Source organism: Hyperolius riggenbachi, chromosome 1, assembly GCF_040937935.1.
Source record: "Hyperolius riggenbachi isolate aHypRig1 chromosome 1, aHypRig1.pri, whole genome shotgun sequence".
Lineage (NCBI taxonomy): Eukaryota > Metazoa > Chordata > Amphibia > Anura > Hyperoliidae > Hyperolius > Hyperolius riggenbachi.
In genome coordinates this window covers 202,211,788-202,233,230 of record NC_090646.1, presented here as the reverse complement: position 1 = coordinate 202,233,230, position 21,443 = coordinate 202,211,788, and the positions used below count along the sequence as shown (strand labels likewise).

General features: G+C 44.5%; 1 long non-coding RNA gene across 11 annotated transcripts in view; it reads right to left on the bottom strand.

The window, feature by feature from the left end:
* The window catches only part of LOC137546984 (uncharacterized), a 178,580-nt gene that overhangs the window by 84,722 nt on the left and 72,415 nt on the right, over positions 1-21,443 (bottom strand). For 9 of the 11 annotated variants that reach the window (XR_011026420.1, XR_011026427.1, XR_011026432.1 and 6 more), the window contains exons 4-6: positions 9,218-9,379; positions 8,978-9,108; positions 2,057-2,186 (exon numbers count right to left, since the gene is read on the bottom strand). This is a non-coding gene — a long non-coding RNA (uncharacterized lncRNA). The remainder of the gene's footprint in view (positions 1-2,056; positions 2,187-8,977; positions 9,109-9,217; positions 9,380-21,443) is intronic. The other 2 variants (XR_011026426.1, XR_011026434.1) reach the window with 1 other exon arrangement.

Here is a 21,443-nt window from a genome sequence, read left to right as displayed (position 1 = left end):
TGAGAAATATTTACTTTTTTATTTTTTATTTTTTATTCCATGTAAAAAGCATATAAAATAAGATCATTCTTCTGAAAGAAGTACCCCTCTAAGAAAGCCTAATTTTTGGCAAGAAAAATAATATATAGATCATTTAATTGTGATAAGTAGCAAAACAGTTATTGGTGAATTAATGGGAGGAGCGTGATTTGAAAATTGCTCTGGTTTTTAAAGTGAACCAGAGGCAAAGCACCCTCATGTATTTTACCATATATATATATATATATATGGGAACATTAGAGAAAACACCTCAGCCTGCTTCTAATCATCCCTGATAAAATCCCCAACTGAGCATTCAGTCTGACTTTGCTCAGGAATCATTATAGCTGAGTCATAGTAGAGCCAGCAGGGGGCAGGCTTGGGCTTGAAAAGAAATCAGAGAAGACAGACTCAGCTATAATGATTCCTGAGCAAAGCCAGACTGAATGCTCAGTCAGAGATTTTATCAGGGCTGATTAGAAGCAGGCTGAGCAGTGAGGAATGAAACAGAGAGCAGGGTAGGTGTTTTCTTTAATGTTCCCACTGATATATATGGTAAAATACATTAGGGTTCTTCACCTCTGGTTCACTTTAAGGGGAGAAAACCTGTGGTGGGGAAGTGGTTAAATGTTCAAAGAAAGTGTAAGATGCACGGTAATGTCATTTTCAGAATATACAATGCAATAATGTAAGAGGGGCGAAACTAGGAATCATTGGGCCCCCCTGCGAATCTTTGGAGGGCTCCCCTCACTGTCTGCACAGGTGAACTATGAACCAATGTTATTCATTTGGCTAATGCACATTTGAATGTGTGACAGCAGTGAAGTGCTGCAGGCATTTACTCTATCAATTATATTAGCTTCCGTGATAAAATGTGCATGTTTTCACACATACAGATGGGGCTTGATTCACTAAACCGTGACAGCGATTTTCGCACGCAATCGCAATTTTTTGCACGAAAATAGTGAATCAAGCCCATGGTTTAGTTAGTGTGCAGAAAATGCATACAGAAAACTGACAGACGAGTGTGATCCCAGCCTCAGCTTATTACACTCACTCTGTCCATCTCTGATGGAGCAGAACTGGCTCTGCAGACTTCTCCATCATCACATCACTACAGTACAGAGCACTTGGGAAGGAGTAGAGAGGTTGGGGGCTGGGCACTGTACTTGAGAGTTTGCCGCGCACTGAATAGGGACTGTCTAATAATCTTTGTCTACAAAACTTTGTATGATTTATTATAAGTTGGCTGATCCGGTTCAATCATTAGAACAATTGTGCAGAGAGCATAAAGTTTTTTCTCTCTGTGCCCTTATTAGTCAGTCTCTCAGGACAGGGAAAGACAACCTCTCTCCCCCAGTGCTAAGCCAGTTAGTAAGCCTTAAGAGGTTGTTAGTGCAAACCATGGAGTTAAGTCAGGGGCGTAGCTAGAAATGACTGGGCCCCATAGCAAATTTTTTGCATGCCCCCCCCCCCCCCCTGACCTTCCAACCCAACGCACCTCTCGGACCTCCCACCCAAACATTGATCCAGAACCCTCCACCCCAACATACCCACACCCCTCCAAGTCACCAGAAAATAATCGCAATGTGGGGGGCATTCACTAGAAAATAATCGCTATGTGGGGAGCATTCACCAGAAAATAATCGCAATGTGGGGAGCATTCACCAGAAAATAATCACTGTGTGGGGAGCATTCGCCAGAAAATAATCGCTATGTGGATAGCATTCACCAGAAAATAATCGCTATGTGGAGAGCATTCACCAGAAAATAATCGCTATGTGGAGAGCAGTCACCAGAAAATAATCGCTATGTGGAGAGCAGTCACCAGAAAATAATCGCTATGTGGAGAGCAGTCACCAGAAAATAATCGCTATGTGGAGAGCAGTCACCAGAAAATAATCGCTATGTGGAGAGCAGTCACCAGAAAATAATTGCTATGTGGAGAGCAGTCATGTTTGTTATGTTTTCTGCATGGTGTAATTACTATGCAGCCAAAAAACATGGTATACCGTGGCAACCCTAGGTGTGAGCTTACCTGTGGTCTGGCTGGCAGTGGGTGGGGTGGATGATGACGCTGTCGTCTCCTCTGGCTCAGAGGCAACAGGGTTGGGTGGGTGATGGCACAGTGTTGCTGTCCCTTCTGGATGTCTCTCTCCACCACAGTCCTGAAAACAGAAAATAATTGTTATGTGGGGAGCAGTCACCAGAAAATAATCGCTATGTGAGGAGCAGTCACCAGAAAATAATCGCTATGTGCGCAGCATTCACCAGAAAATAATCGCTATGTGGGGAGCATTCACCAGAAAATAATCGTTATGTGGGGAGCATTCATCAGAAAATAATCGTTATGTGGAGAGCATTCACCAGAAAATAATCGCTATGTGGGGAGCATTCATCAGAAAATAATCGCTATGTGGAGAGCATTCACCAGAAAATAATCGCTATGTGGAGAGCATTCACCAGAAAATAATCGTTATGTGCGCAGCATTCACCAGAAAATAATCGTTATGTGTGCAGCATTCACCAGAAAATAATCGTTATGTATGCAGCGTTCACCAGAAAAACCTGTAAAAAAATCCACCATATCTCTCCACAGCAGCCAGCACCTCCCCCCCCCCCCCAGCAGCCAGCACCTCTCTCCCCCATCCCCCCCACAGCAGCCAGCAACTCCCTCTCCCCCATCCCCGCCCCCCACAACAGCCAGCACTTTTCTCTCACCCAGCCATTCCCCCCCACAGCAGCCAGCACCTCTCTACCCCATCCCCCCCCACAGCAGCCAGCACCAGCCCCCACCCACAACGTCCACAGCAGCCAGGGCCCCCATTCCCCATTCACCTCCGTCCACAGCAGCCAGGGCCCCCATTCCCCAACCCCCACCCTCCTCCGTCCACAGCAGCCAGGCCCTCCATTCCCCACCCACCTCCGTCCACAGCAGCCAGGGCCCCCATTCCTCAGCCATCCACCTCCGTCCACAGCAGCCAGGGCCCCCATTCCCCAGCCACCCACCTCCGTCCACAGCAGCCAGGGCCCCCATTCCCCACCCACCTCCGTCCACAGCAGCCAGGGCCCCCATTCCCCAGCCCCCACCCACCTCCGTCCACAGCAGCCAGGGCCCCCATTCCCCACCCACCCACCTCTTTCAACAGCAGCCAGCAGCACCACCAGCCAGGCACCCACTTGCGTGGGGTCGGGTCGGGTCTGGTCGCTCCACTGCACAGTCAAGTGAAGCACAGCCAGGGCAGCTCCTCTCCACCGCTCCGGCTCGCTCGGCTCCCCTCCAGGCTCCAGACAGTCACAGTCGCACACGCGCCGCAGGCAGGGGATAGGTACTGTCTGCAGCCGAGCCGGTCCGTTCTGCTCCGCTCCCTCGTCTCACATCACTCATTCCTCCCTGGCTGGCCGGGCCCGGAATGATAGATAGATTAACTATCGGGTCCCGGCCGCCAGGGAGTATCAATGCGCCGCCCTCCACGTAGTCCGTCCCCCTCCTCACCAGCCACCTTATCAGAGGAGGGGGGCTGGGGGGGGACCTGGGGGGCCCACTTTTTTAAAGTTATCGAAGGGGGGGGGGGGCCCGGGGGGCCCGGACGACATAAAATTTAAAAAAATTAAAAGTACATTAAAAAAAAGTCCTCTTCATGTGCGGGCCCCTGTGGCGTAGGGCTGCTGCAGGGCCCCATAGCAACCTCTATGGTTGCTATACTTATTGCTACGCCCCTGAGTTAAGTGGTTTACGCCCACACATCACACACAGCTCCGCTCAGTGTGCGCGCAGCGTGGTGCGTAGGTAATAGTGAGCGGTGCGACGACAACGTTGCACCCATTGCCCTGTAAACGTTGCACCCGGTGCGTCGAAAACGGCGCTTCAGGTGCCCCCGAAATGGCGCATCAATGTGCAACTTTTACAGGGCAGCGGGTGTGACGTTATCGTCGCACTGCGCACTATTACCCGCGCACACTGAGCAGGGCTGTGCACGAAGTAGCTTTGTGCGACCGTTCTTAATGCATGCAAAGCAACTTATGGGGCACTAAGAGGCTTTTCACTCCAGCGTTAACACTTAGCGCCAGTTAGTGAATCAAGCCCCCATAGGCCCCCCTGTGGCTTCTGGGCCTCCCTGAAACTGCATACCTTGAAGGTTTTGTTACAACCTTCCTCCCCTCCCCCCCCTTCAACGACAGCCCTTATAACACAGAAACAATATTCTACACCTCTGACTAGCAAGGTGAGATGACATTGTGCATTGTGCATTGTGCATTGGTAAAATAATGTAATTTAGGTATTTAGAACAGATATCAGAAATGGAGTTGAGAGAAGGAAAGTTTAAACCAGGGATGCAATATAAAAGAAAGCCAAATGTTTAAAAGATTGCATGGCAAGGATATTGGTAAAAGCAAACAGACTTGTTTGGGAGTATCGTTTTATTCCTATGCTCAGAATTCCTCCTTAAGCTTTTCTACCACTTGGCATTTACAAATCCATTATTAAATGCTTGAGATTATGTAATTCACATTCTCCTTCCTTTTATTTTAACTAGGTAGAACTGTAAATGTATTTTTTAATGGTCAGGGACAGCCTTTCAGAATTAATTAATGCCTTTGCTTTAGTTCTGCAGCGTGTGGGAGTTTTACTCTACAGCAGATATAAATGGCTGTCTTGCCTGCCTCACAGAAACCTGTCCCATTACTGACATAAAGCTCTTCTTAGGCTAGCCATAGATTTCAATTTATGTCTTCTGTTATCTTCACTAGATTGTACAGCCTTCCAGTATTTTATAATTTAGTGTTCCTCTTTTTATTTATGAATTAAGAATGGAAACTGGTCCAGTACGTTATATTTCTTCTTCGCTGTGAAATATGTTTGTATTTTTCTGCTATGAATGAACAAGGTTTGTATTTCCTAAATTCATTATTATAATAACTACTGTATATGTGGCCACTGTAGCTTGTCTGAGATGCAACATACATAAAGTATTTAATCAGGTACATTTTTCATGTTTTTATGTTTTTGAGACATGCATACATCCAGAATTATAGCACAACAATTGCAAATTACTTAAAGCACCACTACAGAGAAAAAAGTAAGCAGTTAATATCTGCCAGGAGTAATGGGTTTTAGATTGGTTCATCTCCTCATGGGGGATTCTCAGGGTTTTTTTTTTAAAGGACCACTATAGTAAAAAAAATTTAAAATGTAAAAAAACATGTAATAACATACAAAGAAGTGCATTTCTTCCAAAGTAAAATAATCCATAAATGACGATTTTGCTATGTTGCTGTCACTTACAGTAGGTAGTACAAAATCCAGAGCCAACAGGTTTTGGGCAAGTCCATCTCTTAATGGGGGATTCACAGCATGGCCTTTGTTCTTTATAAAGACTCTACCTGAAAAGGTAATTTATAAAAAGATGCTTGCCAGCTTCCCTGCTCACTTCACACTTTTTGGCAGTTGTAGGGAGCAACTGTCATTCGCTAAGTGCTTTTGAAAATAAAGAAACCCCTGAGAATCCCCCATGAGGAGATGGGCTACTCCAAAACCTGTCGGTTCTGTCAGATTTCTACTACCTACTAAGTTACAGCAACATAGGGGAAAGGTATTTTATGACTCCTACTCTGAAAGAAATGTACTTCTTATTTGAATGTGTTTACATACATTTTAAATTTTATGACTTTCGCGATGGTGCCCCCTTCCATCCCCTCTATGAGTACCTCATATACATGATGATGGGAAGGAAGGAAGGAAGGAAGGAAGGTGACTCCAAGCTGCTTCTGACATTCACATAGTATGACAGTTTTGCAGACTTCAATAAAAATTGAATAACACAAAAAATGTTTATATGCAATGCTTGAGGGCCCGTTTCCACTGTAGCGTTACGAAATCGCCGGCGAATCACCGCAGGCAAATCGCATGCGGGTGCGATTCCGCATGCGTTTTTTGCCGCGATTTCGCATGCGATTTCGCATAGGTAAGGCTGTATGCGATTTTAACCATGTCACTGCCTGTGTGAATTAACATGGGTACCTATGCGAAATCGCATGCGAAATCGCGGCAAAAAACGCATGGGGAAAACGCATGCGATTTCCCTATTAAATACATTGTGTGCGATTCGCCTGCATTCCACACGCAGGCGAATTCTGAGGCCCCTACCCTGCAGATTTTTTCTGCACAGAAAAACGTGCGGGGAAACGCACAAGTGGAAACAGTCCCATCCACTTCTACTGACTGTGCGGATCCGCATGCGTTGCCCGCATGCGGATTCGCGATAGTGGAAACGGGCCCTAAGACTTAGTGCATAGCAAATCATGATATACTCGACCCCATATGCATAAAAAAAAAACTCTGAGAGAAAATATACAAATAAAGAAAAATAATGTTTTCATACATTTTCGATTATTACTGGCATCAGTTTATCTCATGCACCACTAAACACATATTTACACATGCTTGTTGCACTTACATTAGCATATAAAGAAGCATATAATGGATGTGTTTTCCACACAAATTTTCTCATTTGGGGCCTGATGTACTAAACTCTGGTAAAGTTGCCGTGCTCAGGGAGTGCAGAGCAATTTTACTGCTACTAGCTTCGGGGGAGCACCGGCCATTAACCTAGTAGTGCCACATGGGGCTTGATTCACTAAGACAAATAGCATGCCTTATCAAAGTTAGCATGCCTTATCAAAGTTAACATGCCTTATCAGAGTAGCATAGCTAGCACTATGAACCCGCAGGGGCTCAGGGCAGGATGAGTAGAGCTCTCGTCATTGCCAATTAGCAGGCATACGTTTTCCATGCTACTCTGATAAGGCCTGTTAACTTTGATAAGGCATGCTATTTGTCTTAGTGAATCAAGCCCATGGTGTGTTACTACAGTAACGCACGTAGTGCTATGGTAATGCAAATTACCACACACATTACCATAGCAACTTGCACAATAAAGAGACTCTGTAACAAAATGTTCAGCCTTATTTCTTCTATCCTATACGTTCTTATACCTGTTCTAATGTGGTCTGGATTACTGCAGCCTTTTCTAGTTGCACTGTCTCTGTAATATAACTAATCTTCTTTCCTTTGTCAGGCTTTGTCGACAATGCTGCCTCTGCTGTGATAGGGAGAAATTATGCATGCCGTCTGCAGGCCCCCTGCAGGCTCTGTGTGCGTGCTTTTTTTATTAGGCACAGACAGCTCTCTGCTTTCTGTTTCAGCTTGTCATGCTGAGAAACTGTGAGAATCCCTGAAAGGAGTGCAGATAATTCACTTTGTAATAAAAACTTGTAGTATACAGTAACATGAGATATATACACATACATCACTTCCTGATTAGCGGCCATGTTTTTTGTTTGTAAACACTGCCTAAAACTGGTGATTAAAAGCAAGGATTGCGTTGTGGATCGGTGGAAATGGCAAAGAGAGGTCCAGGAGATCACAGTGACTTGATTGGTATGTTTTTTATTGTACAAATTGGACAGTACAGGTTCTCTTTAACGGGTGCGTGACGCTTATGAGTTAACAGCCAATGCTTCCCCTGCGCTAGTAACACTAAAAGTGCTGTGTGCTCACTGAGCATGGCAACTATACCGGAGTTTAGTGCAGCAGGCCCTTGGTAATTCTCTAATAATTATCTTAAACTGAAGCTATAAGGCACAGCCTTCTAAAAAAACATTTCTCCATACTGCATATAAGTTGCTAAAGTACTCCATGCTGAAACTACCTTGGCAATTCTCACAGTCTAGATACAACTTCCATAGAAAACCAGTTCTGCCATATTTCCAAATAAAAGTTTATCCTTAACCAACTTATACAATATCATAACTGTCTAATAGCACCACTCTTCTGATAAACTTCCCCCTGGATATAAGTTTAAACAAACTTTGACAATGCCAAAACGGGTGCCAAGAACTCGAGCGGGGTTGATGTTGAGGCAGTCTCCACTATTGTCAGCTTTTCTTGCTTTCTTAGGGGTGTTGCCAAAAGACTGAATTGGAGAAAATACAGAGAATCCAAGAAAGCTCCAGATACCCAAGGACCAAGAATGAGAACTTTTGTAAGACGTTGAGCATTGTGGCTGAGATCAGGAGATGAGCCAATGGAGCTCCATGGAGTGGCAAATTCAGTGTATGGAACAATACTGGAGGGATGGGTAACCTGACTGGGAGGAAGGCTTTCAAAAGAGTGGTGCCATAAGACACTTCTGATACTCCATCACCTGGAGTGGATGGATTGTTGGTGGCTTTTACTTTCCTCTTCCTTTCCCATTGGTCTTCAGCAACATCAATCCCAGTCATGGTGATGTGATGCTGGATTACGCTTTTGAACGTTTGGTGGTCATGTGGTGGTCATGTGTCTTGATTATTGTACTTCAGAATAGGTATTTAAACATATATGGGCCCTTATTTAATTAACCTTTTCTTCTGAGTTTTCTCCTAGGTAATATCGCCATAACTTATCAATAAAATGCCTTTTAAGCCACCAGCAAGTGCAAGAAAATACTCAGAATAATTTTGACTATATTTTTTCACCTATGTTTTGAAACTTTTTCAACTGCAGAGTGCTGCCAATTATTTGAAACATAAGGTAAAAAATAGTCTCTTAGGAGAAAACGTAGGAGAAAAAGGTGAATTGAAGAGGGGCCATGGTTTTATACTGTAATAACAAGTTAACACCTGTTATTTGTTGGAATTCTCATCTGATGAAGAAGCCCTGCTAAGCCATGAAATACATGTTTTTCATGTACTGCATGTTTTTATGCTTCTCGGTCTACTATAATTGTACAGTAGTAAAAGTTAGGTTAGCAAACAAACTGTATGCTTCATTGCTCCACTGTTCTTTGATGGTAGTATAGTCTGGTAAGCTATTTTATTAGGAGACGGTGCCTTATAGTTTTTGAGTTACAGTCTGGTACAACTTTCTACTTTTTGATTGTCCACTAGAATGCTGAAGAACTAATTTTCTTTATACCTGGATGCTGTTTGAAGTTTTATTATCTTCCGATGCACTTGACACTTTTTTGATTTAGACCAGATGATTCATGCCAGTTTTTCAGCTGTCTCTCATGGGTGAAATATAGTGACACCGTGTCCAAAATATGCCTGGTAAGGTAAAAGCATGTACAGCTATGAGTGATAACAAGAATTACAAGTTGTATATTCTCTCTATTTTTGTGGTTCGCAAGGTTATACATTTATTAGGTTATACAACCTTTGACATCTGAATTTGGTCCCAAGAAACTAAAGTGTCTGTTGCTTTTCCATTTGCCTTCATCTTTGCATGTGAGAATAACTGTTGGTTCCCTTAGATTTTTGATCAGTAGGATTTTTTCTTATTTTGTAATCTTTATTCAGTATAAACAGGACAATGTAGCTGAAGCAGAGAAAAAGATAAAATTGATTATTGTATATAACCCAGGGGTGTGAGAAGAATATTTTTCTTATGTGTCAGGGATATTTGTCGTGGTTGCCCATAACAACTAGCAAAAATGACACTAGGAAGAAGAACAAACATTTCAGAGAAATCATTCTTGCATACACCAAGGAGAACAAATGCAGGCTCAGCACACATTTCCATTGTTTATGACCAAATCCAGAAGAACTCAGATTTTAATTATGAATTTAAATGTAAGACCTGGTCTTGTTGTGAATGGACAGGAAATGATCATTTTTAGCACTGGGCACAGGCTATATCAAATGCCAGCTAACTAGGTAGTTAAACGAGTCTCTTAAGGGTTAAAGGGACACTTTAGGGGGGTTCGGGGGAAAATGAGTTGAACTTACCCGGGGCTTCTAATGGTCCCCCGCAGACATCCTGTGCCCATGCAGCCATTCACCGATGCTCTGGCCCTGCCTCCGGTTCACTTCTGGAATTTCAGACTTTAAAGTCTGAAAACCACTGCACCTGCGTTGCTGTGTCCTTGATCCCGCTGATGTCACCAGGAGCATACTGCGCAGACCCAGTATGGTCTGTGTCTGTGCAGTATGGTCCTGGTGACATCAGCGGGACTGAGGACATGGCAACGCAGGCGCAGTGGTTTTCAGACTTTAAAGTCTGAAATTCCAGAAGTGAACCAGAGGCGGGACCGGAGCATCGGTGAGTGGCTGCATGGGCACAGGATGTCTGCGGGGGACCGTTAGAAGCCCCGGGTAAGTTCAACTCATTTTCCCCCGACCCCCTACAGTATCCCTTTAAGAGTAGTTAAGACTAGGTGTCAGTTAAGGGGAAGGTTAGTTTTCATGGTAAGGGTTAGGCATGAGAAAGGGGATTTCATCAGGAAAGGTGTAACACAAACAGGGTAGGTTAGGGTTATCGCAATGGAGAATATTGTTGGGAATAAAGTTAATGCTAGTCATCAGAAAAGTTTTTATGTTAAGGGGGAGGCCAGGTTTGGGCATTGAATGCACATGTCTATCTTATCATGTCACATCACCTCAGATGTCCTTTAATCCTTATAATGCCCACACATCATGTGCATCTATTTTGCCACTCCCTGCCACTCTTTTCATCTACAAATTGTAAATTCAGAAATGTGTGCGCCTCATACCAGGCAAACTTACTGCCCCCCTCCACCTCACTCCCTCTGCCCCCCATCCCCCCCAAAAAAAAACAGTGTTAACCATTAAAGAAACATGATGTCAGTGCTATATAAATACATAATAATAATAATATAGTAAGACATTAGGCTATGACTATGGTAGGATTAGATTGTGAACTCCTTTGAGGACAGTCAGTGACATGACTATGTACTCTGTAAAGTGCTGCAGAAAATGTCAGTACTATATAAATACATAATCATAATAATAATATTGCAGGTCATTACACTGTGACTATGTTAGGATTAGATTGTGAGCTCCTCTAAGGACAGTCAGTGACATGACTATGTACTCTGTAATGTGCTGCAGACGATGTCAGTTTTATATAAATACATAATAATAATATGGTAGGACATTATAATATTACTATGCTATATAAATACTTATAATAATTAGGGTGAAACACTAATCAAAATTGATTGAAGTCCGCACCGTCTTTTATCAGTTATCAAAACTTTATTGCACAAGATAAGTTAAAACATCCTGCTGTAAGACAGCCACAGTCTGCTGTTTAGGGCTCTTGCCCTTTATCAAGCCGCCCAGCCAAGGGCAGAAGCCCAAAACAGCAGACTGTAGCTGTTCTGACCCTCAGTGTTTTTTAAGAAAACTCTCCCATTGACCTGCATTAAAATCGCTGTAAAATTGGGTAAGAGTGCTGGAATCGCAATTACAGCAATTTACTGTGATTTTACCTCAATTTTAATGTAAATCAATGGGAACGTTTTTTATTAAACACTCAAAAAGCCCTGAGGGTCAGAAAAGCTCGTAGAAAGCACTCACAGTGCGTCTACAGCCTAATGCAGATTAGGTGCAAGCTAGCAGGATTCTGGATTCTTTAGTATTTGCTACTTCCAGAGTGCATCTCAGCACATGTGTGTAAAAGCTCTGTACTGCTCTGTAACCTGATTTGTTGCTCAGCTTTTAGAAAAGCAATTAGCTTATAACCAAAGGGCTTGATTCTCTAAACAGCGGTAACTGTTAGCACGGGAGTGCTAAGCAGTTACCACGCGAAGTGCCGGTCACAGACTTTTGTGCGCGCAAAGCCCCGCGAATTGCGGGCGGCGATCGCGTGCAAAAAAATGTCCACGATCGTGCGATCACAGGACTTTGCGTGCACAAAAGTCTGTGAGCGGCACTTTGCGTGGTAACTGCTTAGCACGTCCATGCCTGGAAACAGTTAAATGCAGGTTACTCAGCAGGGACCCCCCTCCCGCCCAAAAACTCCCCCCCCCCGCCTCCCCCCCGGGCTTCCGGTTCTGATGCTCTGATGGTGGCTCTGCGCAGGATGGCCGTGACCTGGAAGTTCACCCCCCAACTTGTGTTTCCTTCCCTCAAAGTTGTTCTATTTCTATTGACTTGTGCTCCATGTGGCCCCTGCAAACAACTTACCTGTACCATGCTCCATTAGTTCATACTCCCCATCTTCATCCCTCCTGAGCACAGCGTCTCTGTGACCCAGGGCAAGTTATTACACAATGACATACACTGGATCACTGAGAAGCTGCAGTGAAGTGGGGATGAAAAAGGGGATCATGAGCTAATAAAGTAGTGTGCAGGATAGGTGAGCTGTTATGCTGTCAAAAACTTTGCAGGGCCACCAGGTAGCACAAGTTGGGGGAGGGGGGGGGGGGCAGAGACATAAGGGAAAGGGTCTGGCAGCCCTGGGGCAATTGCCATAGGTTGTCTCTATGGTAGCACTGGCTCTTGCCTTGTTTACTGACTCCTGGTCTGATGTCATCATCAGGTCAGGACTCAGGAATCCCAGCAGACAAGGCTGGCTGGGGTATAGGGAATGGAAGCACCACACTCACCTTAACACATGTGGAGTAACTGTACTAAGTCCTGGGACATAGCTTTGGATCTGCTGAGGTAAGTGGGGTAACTCACATTAGGGAGAGCTTTTCCTAATAGCTTCTTTTTATCCCCAGGGGTGATGATAAGCACAGGTGCATGCTAGCATTCACAATGCTCTTATTAATTGCTGGGAAAGTAGATACACGTCTTTGAAGCTTAGATGAAGAGAGGACATACTGCAGATAAATTATCTTCACAACAAGTAATTCATTTCTATATTGTCTATCTAGTCAGCTCTCTATCCAAAGCTGTGAGAAATGCTGGAACCTATTCAAATCCATCGCCAACAGTTCTTAATACACTGAATACAACAAATGTCGTATTTTAAGTATCTCGATACTGCCTGGTTTTTTGTGTAATAGATGTGCTTGTATTGTTCGCCTTTGTAATCCCAGCCTCAGTGCCTGACTGAAGGGCATTTTCTAATTCTCTATTAGCAACCAATCAGTTTTCTCATTTTCCTGTTACTAGGGCTAGTTTGAGTATATAAGGAAAGTAGAGATGAGCGAGGCGGATTCATCAAGTTCATTTCTCAGTCAAAGCTACAATGTTACTTTCACAGGAATTTTGAAATATGAATTTGTGAAAGTGGCTTTTGGGTTCATCGTACTGAAGTCACAGAACTGAAATGTTATCAAGGAAAAATCTTTTTAAAACTGTCTGAAAATATATTGCAATTAAAACTGACGTTCAGGGAAACCTGAGGTCGTAATGACTGTTGTAGCAAAGTTTGCCCCTGCAGGCATTTTATTCAGTGTTTACCCAAACAGTGAGGGCTTTTGCTTTCCTCTGTATTATCTCCTGTGACTACTTTCAGTTGTCTTAAATGTTATTTTTCAGATCAATAAGAAAGAGCAAAACGAAAATTTGCTAATACTGTTCCTTACACCTTAAAGTATACCCAAGGTGACATGTGACATCATGATGAGATAGACATACAGTATGTATGAACAGTGAAAAACATATTAACCACACGCTCTTACCACTACCCCCGATCTGTCGATCGCCGCTACAGCCCACTCGCTGTGCTGTTGGTATAACTGATCACTGGCTCACATGGATGACAGAGTCAGAAGCCAATGAAATTGTCTCCTGGCTGGCTCACAGAGCTCTGCCATCATAGCGACAGCAGAGCAAGTGGACTGGGGTGAGCCCACTAAAATAGTTGTGTTTGCTTCTGTAACATTGATGTGTTGCTGAAAAGGGGACACAACTGCGTTTGAGGGCTCAGACCCTTACACTACGTAACATGCACATTAGGTCCCCTTTAAAGGAGTGATCCAAGCTGTTAAAAAAAAGATCCACTTACCTGGGGCTTCCTCCAGCCCGTGGCAGCCGTCCTGTGCCCTTGCCGCAGCTCCGGTGGCTCCTGGCCTTCTCCGCTGGCACAGCCGACCTCGCCAGGTTGGGTTCGGCTTGGCCTCTTCTGCGCTCCATCGCCTGGGTCACGTGGTCTTTCCAACATCATCAAGATGGTACTGCGCAGGAAAGAACATGTGACCCACGCGGTGGAGCGCAGAAGAGGCCGACCCAGAACTTGACCTGGCAAAGACCGGGAGCCACCCGAGCTTTGGCGAGGGCACAGTCTGGCTGCTACGGGCTGGAGGAAGCCCCAGGTAAGTGGATCTCTTTTTTTTAACAGCTTGGATGTTTCCTTTAAGGAAATCAGTTCTGGGTGATTCATTGATGGGGAGGAGCACTGAAATGAATGTCCAAAAACAGTGTAACAAAACTGAAATTGCTGAGTATTATTGCTCAACAAAAGTCTGATTAGTGGATATTGATGTCAAATTGACCACATTTGACTCTCCCCCCACCTTTCTTTTAGACTGTTCCCATTTTGCAGCACAAGTAAAACATAACTCCTAGACGCTTTTCTAAGACCATGCAATCTTTACTTTAGATAATATTTGAGAGAGGCATCTGATTAATATTCATATCTGACATCGATCGGATATAGAAGAGGACTAGTTTGCATTTTTTTTTTCAAATTTTGAACATTTTTCGAATTGAATATCAATCAAAAATGATACGAGGGGAAAATGTTACCGGAACCAGACATACCCCCCCGGAACGATGGCCGCTATTTTGATCAATAGTTTCCGATCTGCTTCTGATTGAGAAAGAAATCGATTTTGAGCTTGGAATCGGCAGTGCATTTTTTTTTCTTTTTGCTCAATAGGATCTTTTACTCAATCATAAGTTGGATTTGAAGTAAATATTACATGGTGTGTATCTGGACTAACTCTTGAATCAGGAGCTTTTCATTATGTATTCGATCGACCTTTACTCGCTCTGATTCATCAGGGTACCTATTTTGTGATCGACAATAGCCTCTGATCAATTAAAGGTGGAAAAAGGGAACAAAAATCAACTGTAGTGTATGGGCAAAAAAAATTGATTAATGTTCTATTGCTTCATTTATTTTGAATCGATTTTAAGAATCAATAGGTCAATCGATAATCTTTTAATTGAGCAGTGTATGGCCAACATTAGCTGTCCCTCAGAGGGGCACAATATAATCCCTACCATAGTCATATGTCTATGTATGTATCATGTAGTGTATGTATCGTAGTCTAGGGCCAAATTAGGAGGAAGCCAATTAACTTATCTGTATATTTTGGGTTGTGGAAGGAACCCAGAGTGCCCAGAGGAAACCTATGAAGACATTGGGAGGACATACTAACTCTGTGAGAAATATTCCAGCTCTTCTTGCATTGAAGTGAAAATTTACCATTCTGCCCACGCCTAAAATGAAACACGTGATTGATTGCTTGAAATTTCTGGGGAATCAAATATCTGCTGCTTTGAACAACTAAAGGGAACCTAAACTGAGAACCTAAACAGTTGCCTGACTCTCCTGCTGATCCTGTGTCTCTAATACTTTTAGCCACAGGCCCTTAACAAGCATGCAGATCAGGTGCTCTGACTGAAGTCAGACCGGATAAGCTGCATGCTTGTTTCAGGTTTGTGAGTCAGCCACTACTGCAGCCAAAGAGTTCAGCAGGACTGACAAGCAACTGGTATTGTTTAAAAGGAAACATCCATATCTCTCTCAGTTTAGGTTCCCTTTAACCTCACAGTGAACCATTTGCAAAGATTTTACCATGCTCCATCATTTTCTCCATATTCATATGTGTAACCATATTTCTTCAGCAATACTGAATGTTTATACTACATACACATTCACTTGATACACATTCACTTGTGCCATAGAAACTGAAACAATTTAAATTAGAACATCTACCAGTAGAATCTGTTGCTTTGTTTGTTAGAGAAACTGTATTTGCTACGCTGATCATTCATACAGTAATTCACGCAAATGAATAATAAGTCGATGCAGGCCTTCTTCTGTGCAATAGATTCTTTTGTGGACAGTTTCTTTCAGTGCTGAATTTACCGAAAACCAGCTTCACCTGCTGTATTATTTTTTCAGAGCTTTGTAGGTTTGTTTTCTACCATATGGCCCCTGAGAGAAGGCCGAGCCAGTGATCTGGGTATTATTCTAGCACAATAGAGACAGTTGTGTCAAAGGTTCCTGAATGAATGAGGCACAATTGCCCATGTACAATGCCTGAGGGCACGTTTTAAGAACATCATCTAATGTTTACATGGACAATTATGTAAACATAGAAAGGAAACAGTTTCTAGACTTGTTATTTCACACAGATTATAAAACTAGTAATGGAAAAAAAAACTATTTTCTTTGTTGAAAGTAATGTATGAACACAAGCAAGCCAATGACTTCACATTACTTTATGTAATTTATTTTGCAACATACATTTACGGTTGTATCATTTTAATGTATAGTATAACTGTAGTCAGACAAGAATCTAATAAGAATTGCTTAAAGAGGAACTGTAACGATTCATAGAAGAAGAGGGCTGCTATTTTGGGGGTTTGTGCAGGCAGAGGGCTGGTGTTCAGGGGATCTGTGCAGGCAGAGGGCCGCTGTTCAGTAGAGATGACTCGAACCTCAGATTTTGTGTTCGCGAACCGCAAACGCGAACTTTTGCAAACCGCAATAGACTTCAACGAGCAGGTGAATTTGAAAAACTACAAACACTGTTTCTGGCCACAAAAGTGATGGAAAAGATGTTTCAAGGGGGTCTAACACCTGGAGGGGGGCATGGTGGAGTGGGATACATGCCAAAACTCCCGGGGAAAAATCTGGATTTGACGCACAGCAGCGTTATAATCCCTAAAAGGCAGACATCACATTGCATTCCTAAATTGGAGGCATAAAGTGCTTTAAAACTTCTTGCGTGTGTAGATATGGATCAGCAGGTAGTGTAAGTAGTGTACTGCTTCACACTGACAGACCAAACTCACTGTGTAACGCACCACAAACAGCTGTTTGTGTAGTAATAGCTATGCTGGACTGGTGTGCACAATGGCAAGAGTGCAGGCGATGGTGGTTTTCAAGCCCGTATGGTCGGGCTGAGGTAGCTCAATGACAGAACAACAGTAACTATCCAGCTGATCGAATTTGGCCTGTCCACAATGAAGCAACGACCTCATTGTCTTGGGTGTGCCCTCCAACACACTCATATAGGTCATTGCTTCATTGTGATACCCAAGCCCCTTCACCGTGGCAAGGAAACGATCTAGGCAGGCATGTACACGCACCAGAAAAAAATCTTCTTCTTTTTATTAGCTGCCGGTTGGGACTGACTTAGTCTTCGGGCAGGCAGTCACACGGCCTGCAGGCAGAGATGCTGTGTGTGGGGACTGACTTAGTCTTCGGGCAGGCAGTAGCCCTCTGGGATCAATCCCTCATTCATTTTGATAAAGGTGAGGTACTGAACACTTTTTTGACCTAGGCGACTTCTCTTCTCACTGACAATGCCTCCAGCTGTGCTGAAGGTCCTTTTTGACAGGACACTTGAGGCAGGGCAAGCCAGAAGTTGGATGGCAAATTGTGACAGCTCTGGCCACAGGTCAAGTTTGCGCACCCAGTAGTCCAGGGGTTCATCGCTTCTCAGAGTGTCTATATCCACACTTAAGGCCAGGCGAGGCATTAGTGGAGGGTGCATCCGGTTGGACTAAAGAATGTCTGCATGTCCAACATCACCATGAGATTGCTAGAGCATCCTGTCCTTGCTTGCTTGGACATGGGATGAGGAGGAAGATGACTGGCAGTGGCACCTTTTTTCCGTTGTGCTGTGACATCACCCCTAAACGCACTGTAAAGCATACTTGCCAGCTTGTTGTGCAAGTGCTGCATCCTTTCTGACTTCTGGAGATTTGGTAACATCTCCGCCACTTTGTGCTTATACTGAGGGTCTAGTAGCATTGCCACCAGGTACAGGTCATCCCCCTTGAGTTTTTTTATACAGGGGTCCCTCAACAGGCTGGACAGCATTAAATACCCCATCTGCACAAAGTCAGATGCTGACCTACTGGCCAGCTCTTCTTGCTCTTCCTCAGTGATGTCAGGTAAGTTCTCCTCCTCCCCCCAGCCAAGAACAATACCACGGGAAAGGTGAGCAGCAGAAGCCCCCTGCGACGCCTCCTCCTCAAAAAAACCACCTTCCTCACCAGACTCCTCTTTCCCAGACGACTCCTCCTCCTCCCCCTCCTCTGTGCTGCCACAGGTGTTGACAAAACATCTGGTTCAGGTCGTGATGGCTCCCACAACTCTTCCTCCTGTTCCTGTTCACGCTCCTCTACAGCTTGATCCACCAGTCTACGCACAGGAAGAAAGCATATGGGATCAAGTCGCTGATGGCACCTTCACTGCGACTCACCAGGTTTGTCACCTCCTCAAACGGACGCATGAGCCTGCAGGCTTACGCATGAGTGTCCAGTACTTCGGCCAGAAAATGACCAGCTCCTCAGAGCTTGACCTTTGACCATAGCTGTACAGATACTTGTTGACAGCTTTCTCCTGTTGTAGCAGGCAGCCAAAATGAGGAGCATTGAATTCCAGCGAGTCTGGCTATTGCAAATCAAGCGCCTCACCGGCAAGTTGTTTGTCTGCTGAATATCGGCCAAGTGCGCAATAGCCGTGTGGATGCTGAAATACCCACACACCTTCCTGAACTGCTTCAGGACTTCCTGTAAGCCTGGGTACTTAAACACAAATCTTTGGATTATAAGATTCAGCACATGTGCCATGCAGGGTACATGTGTCAAGCTGCCCAAACTCAAAGCCGAAATGAGATTGCTGCTGGTGGTGCGGGGTCAGCCACTGATCCAACTGAACTGTTTGTTCAGAGCAGCCAGGAGAGCTGCTCCAGTGTGACTCTCGGATTTGAGGCAAGACATGTCCAAGATGGCATGACACCGTAGTACCTGGCATGCAGCATAGGCCCTGGGGAGCTGGGGTGTGTAGTTGGAGAGGAGATCTCAGCACCAGTAGAGTAGCACTGCCACTCAGCCGAGGAGGACGACAGCAAAGAGGATGTAGCAGGAGGAGTAGGAGGAGAAGGAGAGGAGGTGGCAGCAGGCCTGCCTGCAAGCCGTGGAGGTGTCACAACTAGGTCCGCTGCACAGCCACTTACTCCCTGCTTGCCGCCAGCGGACACCAGGTTGACCCAATGTGCTGTATAAGTAATGTACCTGCCCTGACCGTGCTTTGCAGACCAGGCATCGGTGGTCAGATGGAACCTTGACCCAATGCTGTGTGTCAGAGATGACAACACTTGCTTTTCAACTTCATGGTACAGTTTGGGTTACATCGCCTTTTTAGAAAAATAATTGCAGCCTGGTATCTTCCACGTGGTTTCCCAATTGCCACACATTTTCGGAAGGCCTCAGAGTCCACCAGCTGGTATGGCTTCTTCCGCTCTAAGATTTCCTTCACAGACACCATGCTTCTGTGGGCAGAAGAGCAGGAACCGCTCAAGGAGAGAGGTGGAGTGGAGGAGGTGGCTGTGAAGGTGCAAGGGAAAAAAGCGGCTGAAGATGCTGCACCTGAAGGAGGAAGAGGATTCAGGGGGTGGCTTTGCGTTTGTGTGTCGCTTTTCCTCAGGTGGTCATAGCATTGCTGTTTTTGCTTTTTCATCATGTACATTCGTAAGGCAGTTGTCCTTACGTAGGTCTTGGTCTTTCCACGACTCAAGTTTTGGTGGCAGAGAGTACAGATGGCATCGCTGTCATCTGAGGCAGACACACAAAAAAATGTCCACACCGCTGAGCCCTGGAATGACGGCATTTTGGTGGTGGCGGCAGCAGCTGACCTAGAAGGGCATGTTGGCTGGCTGTCCATAGGTGGCGATACATGCCACAAGCTGTTTCTGATGATGAGCTCCCCCTGTAATGCAATGTACAGTCACAGAGATGCAGTGAAAGGTATGCACTGACTGGTATAATACAATGTGCAGTCACAGATGCAGTGAAAGATATACACTTATATATTACAGTGTGCAGTCACACAGATGCAGTGAAAGGTATGCACTGACTGCTATAATACAATGCGCAGTCACAGAGATGCAGTGAAAGGTATGCACTGATTAGTATAATACAATGTGCAGTCACACAGATGCAGCTAGTGAAAGGTATGCACTGACTGGTATAATACAGTGTGTAGTTACACAGATGCAGTGAAAGGTATTCAATGACTGGTATAATACAGTGTGATACAGTGTCACACAGATGTAGTGAAAGGTATTCAATGACTGGTATAATACAGTGTACAGTCACACAGTTGCAGCCAGTGAAGGGTATGCACTGACTGGTATAATATAATGTGCAGTCACAGAAATGCAGTGAAAGGTATGCACTGACTGGTATAATACAATGTGCAGTCACAGAAATGTAGTGAAAGGTATGCACTGACTGGTATAATACAATGTGCAGTCACAGAGATGCAGTGAAAGGTATGAACTGACTGGTATAATACAATGTGCAGCCACAAAGATGCAGTGAAAGGTATGCACTGACTGGTATAATACAATGTGCAGTCACAGAGCTGCAGTGAAAGGTATGCACTGACTGATATAACACAATGTGCAGTTACAGAGATGCAGTGAAAGATATGCACTGACTGTGCTGGGCCTGGCACAGACAGGGCTGTATATGCAGAGGGCTGCTGTTCATGGAGTTTGTGCAGGCAGAGGGCAGCTGTTCAGGAGATTTGTGCAGGTAGAGGGCCACTAATATGACAAAATGTGGAAACCGTCAAGGGGGTTGAATACTTTTGCAAACCACTGTATGTTTTTTTGATGCTTTAAACAAATAAAGAGCTTGAAATACACTTGAAGACGGTGCTGGGTCTCTTCTCTTGGAGTTTCTACCTGCTGTTCCTGGAGACAGAGGGACAACGACCAAAAGCACGTTGCATCTTGATGGTTGGGTGCTGCCTGTTACCACTTGTCTACTAAAATATTTACTTGGACATACAAGAAGAATTACACAAAGCAACCTTAATTAAACTTGAAAACTCACTAACATGGTACAGGACCCTGTAGGGCATATCTGTAGGAAGGAGGACATTTGGGCTACCAACGGAATTGTTGGCGCCGCCAAAGTCACCCATAGAAATATCAATAATGGTGTGAAAATTTGGTGTCTGCAATTTTTAGCCCTATTTTGCATTGCGAGCAGCCCCAGCACCTCACATTATTGGGTGCTCCTATGGAGTTTCCCCCAAAAAAGCATTTTTGCAGGTTTTTTGTTTTTTTTTGGGTGGTGGTGGTGGGGCAGTTAAGGTTAGCCATAGAGGGGTGGTTAAGGTTAGCCATGGGGAGTTTAAGGTCAGCCGTAGGGAGGTGGTTATGGTTAGCCGTGGGAGGGTGGTTAGTTAATCTTAGCCATGGGGGGTTATTAAGGGTAGCCGTGGTGTGGTGTTTAAGGTTAGCCATGGGAGTAGTTAAGGTTAGCTGTGTGGGGTGGTTAAGGTTAGCTGTGGGGGGATGGTTAAGGTTAGGAATCGGTAGTGGGAGGGTTCAGTGTGAGAATAGGGTTATGTTTAGCTGCAATAAAATATCTGTATTTATTACCGATATCTAAATATAATACCAGTAACTGTAAAATATCAGTAC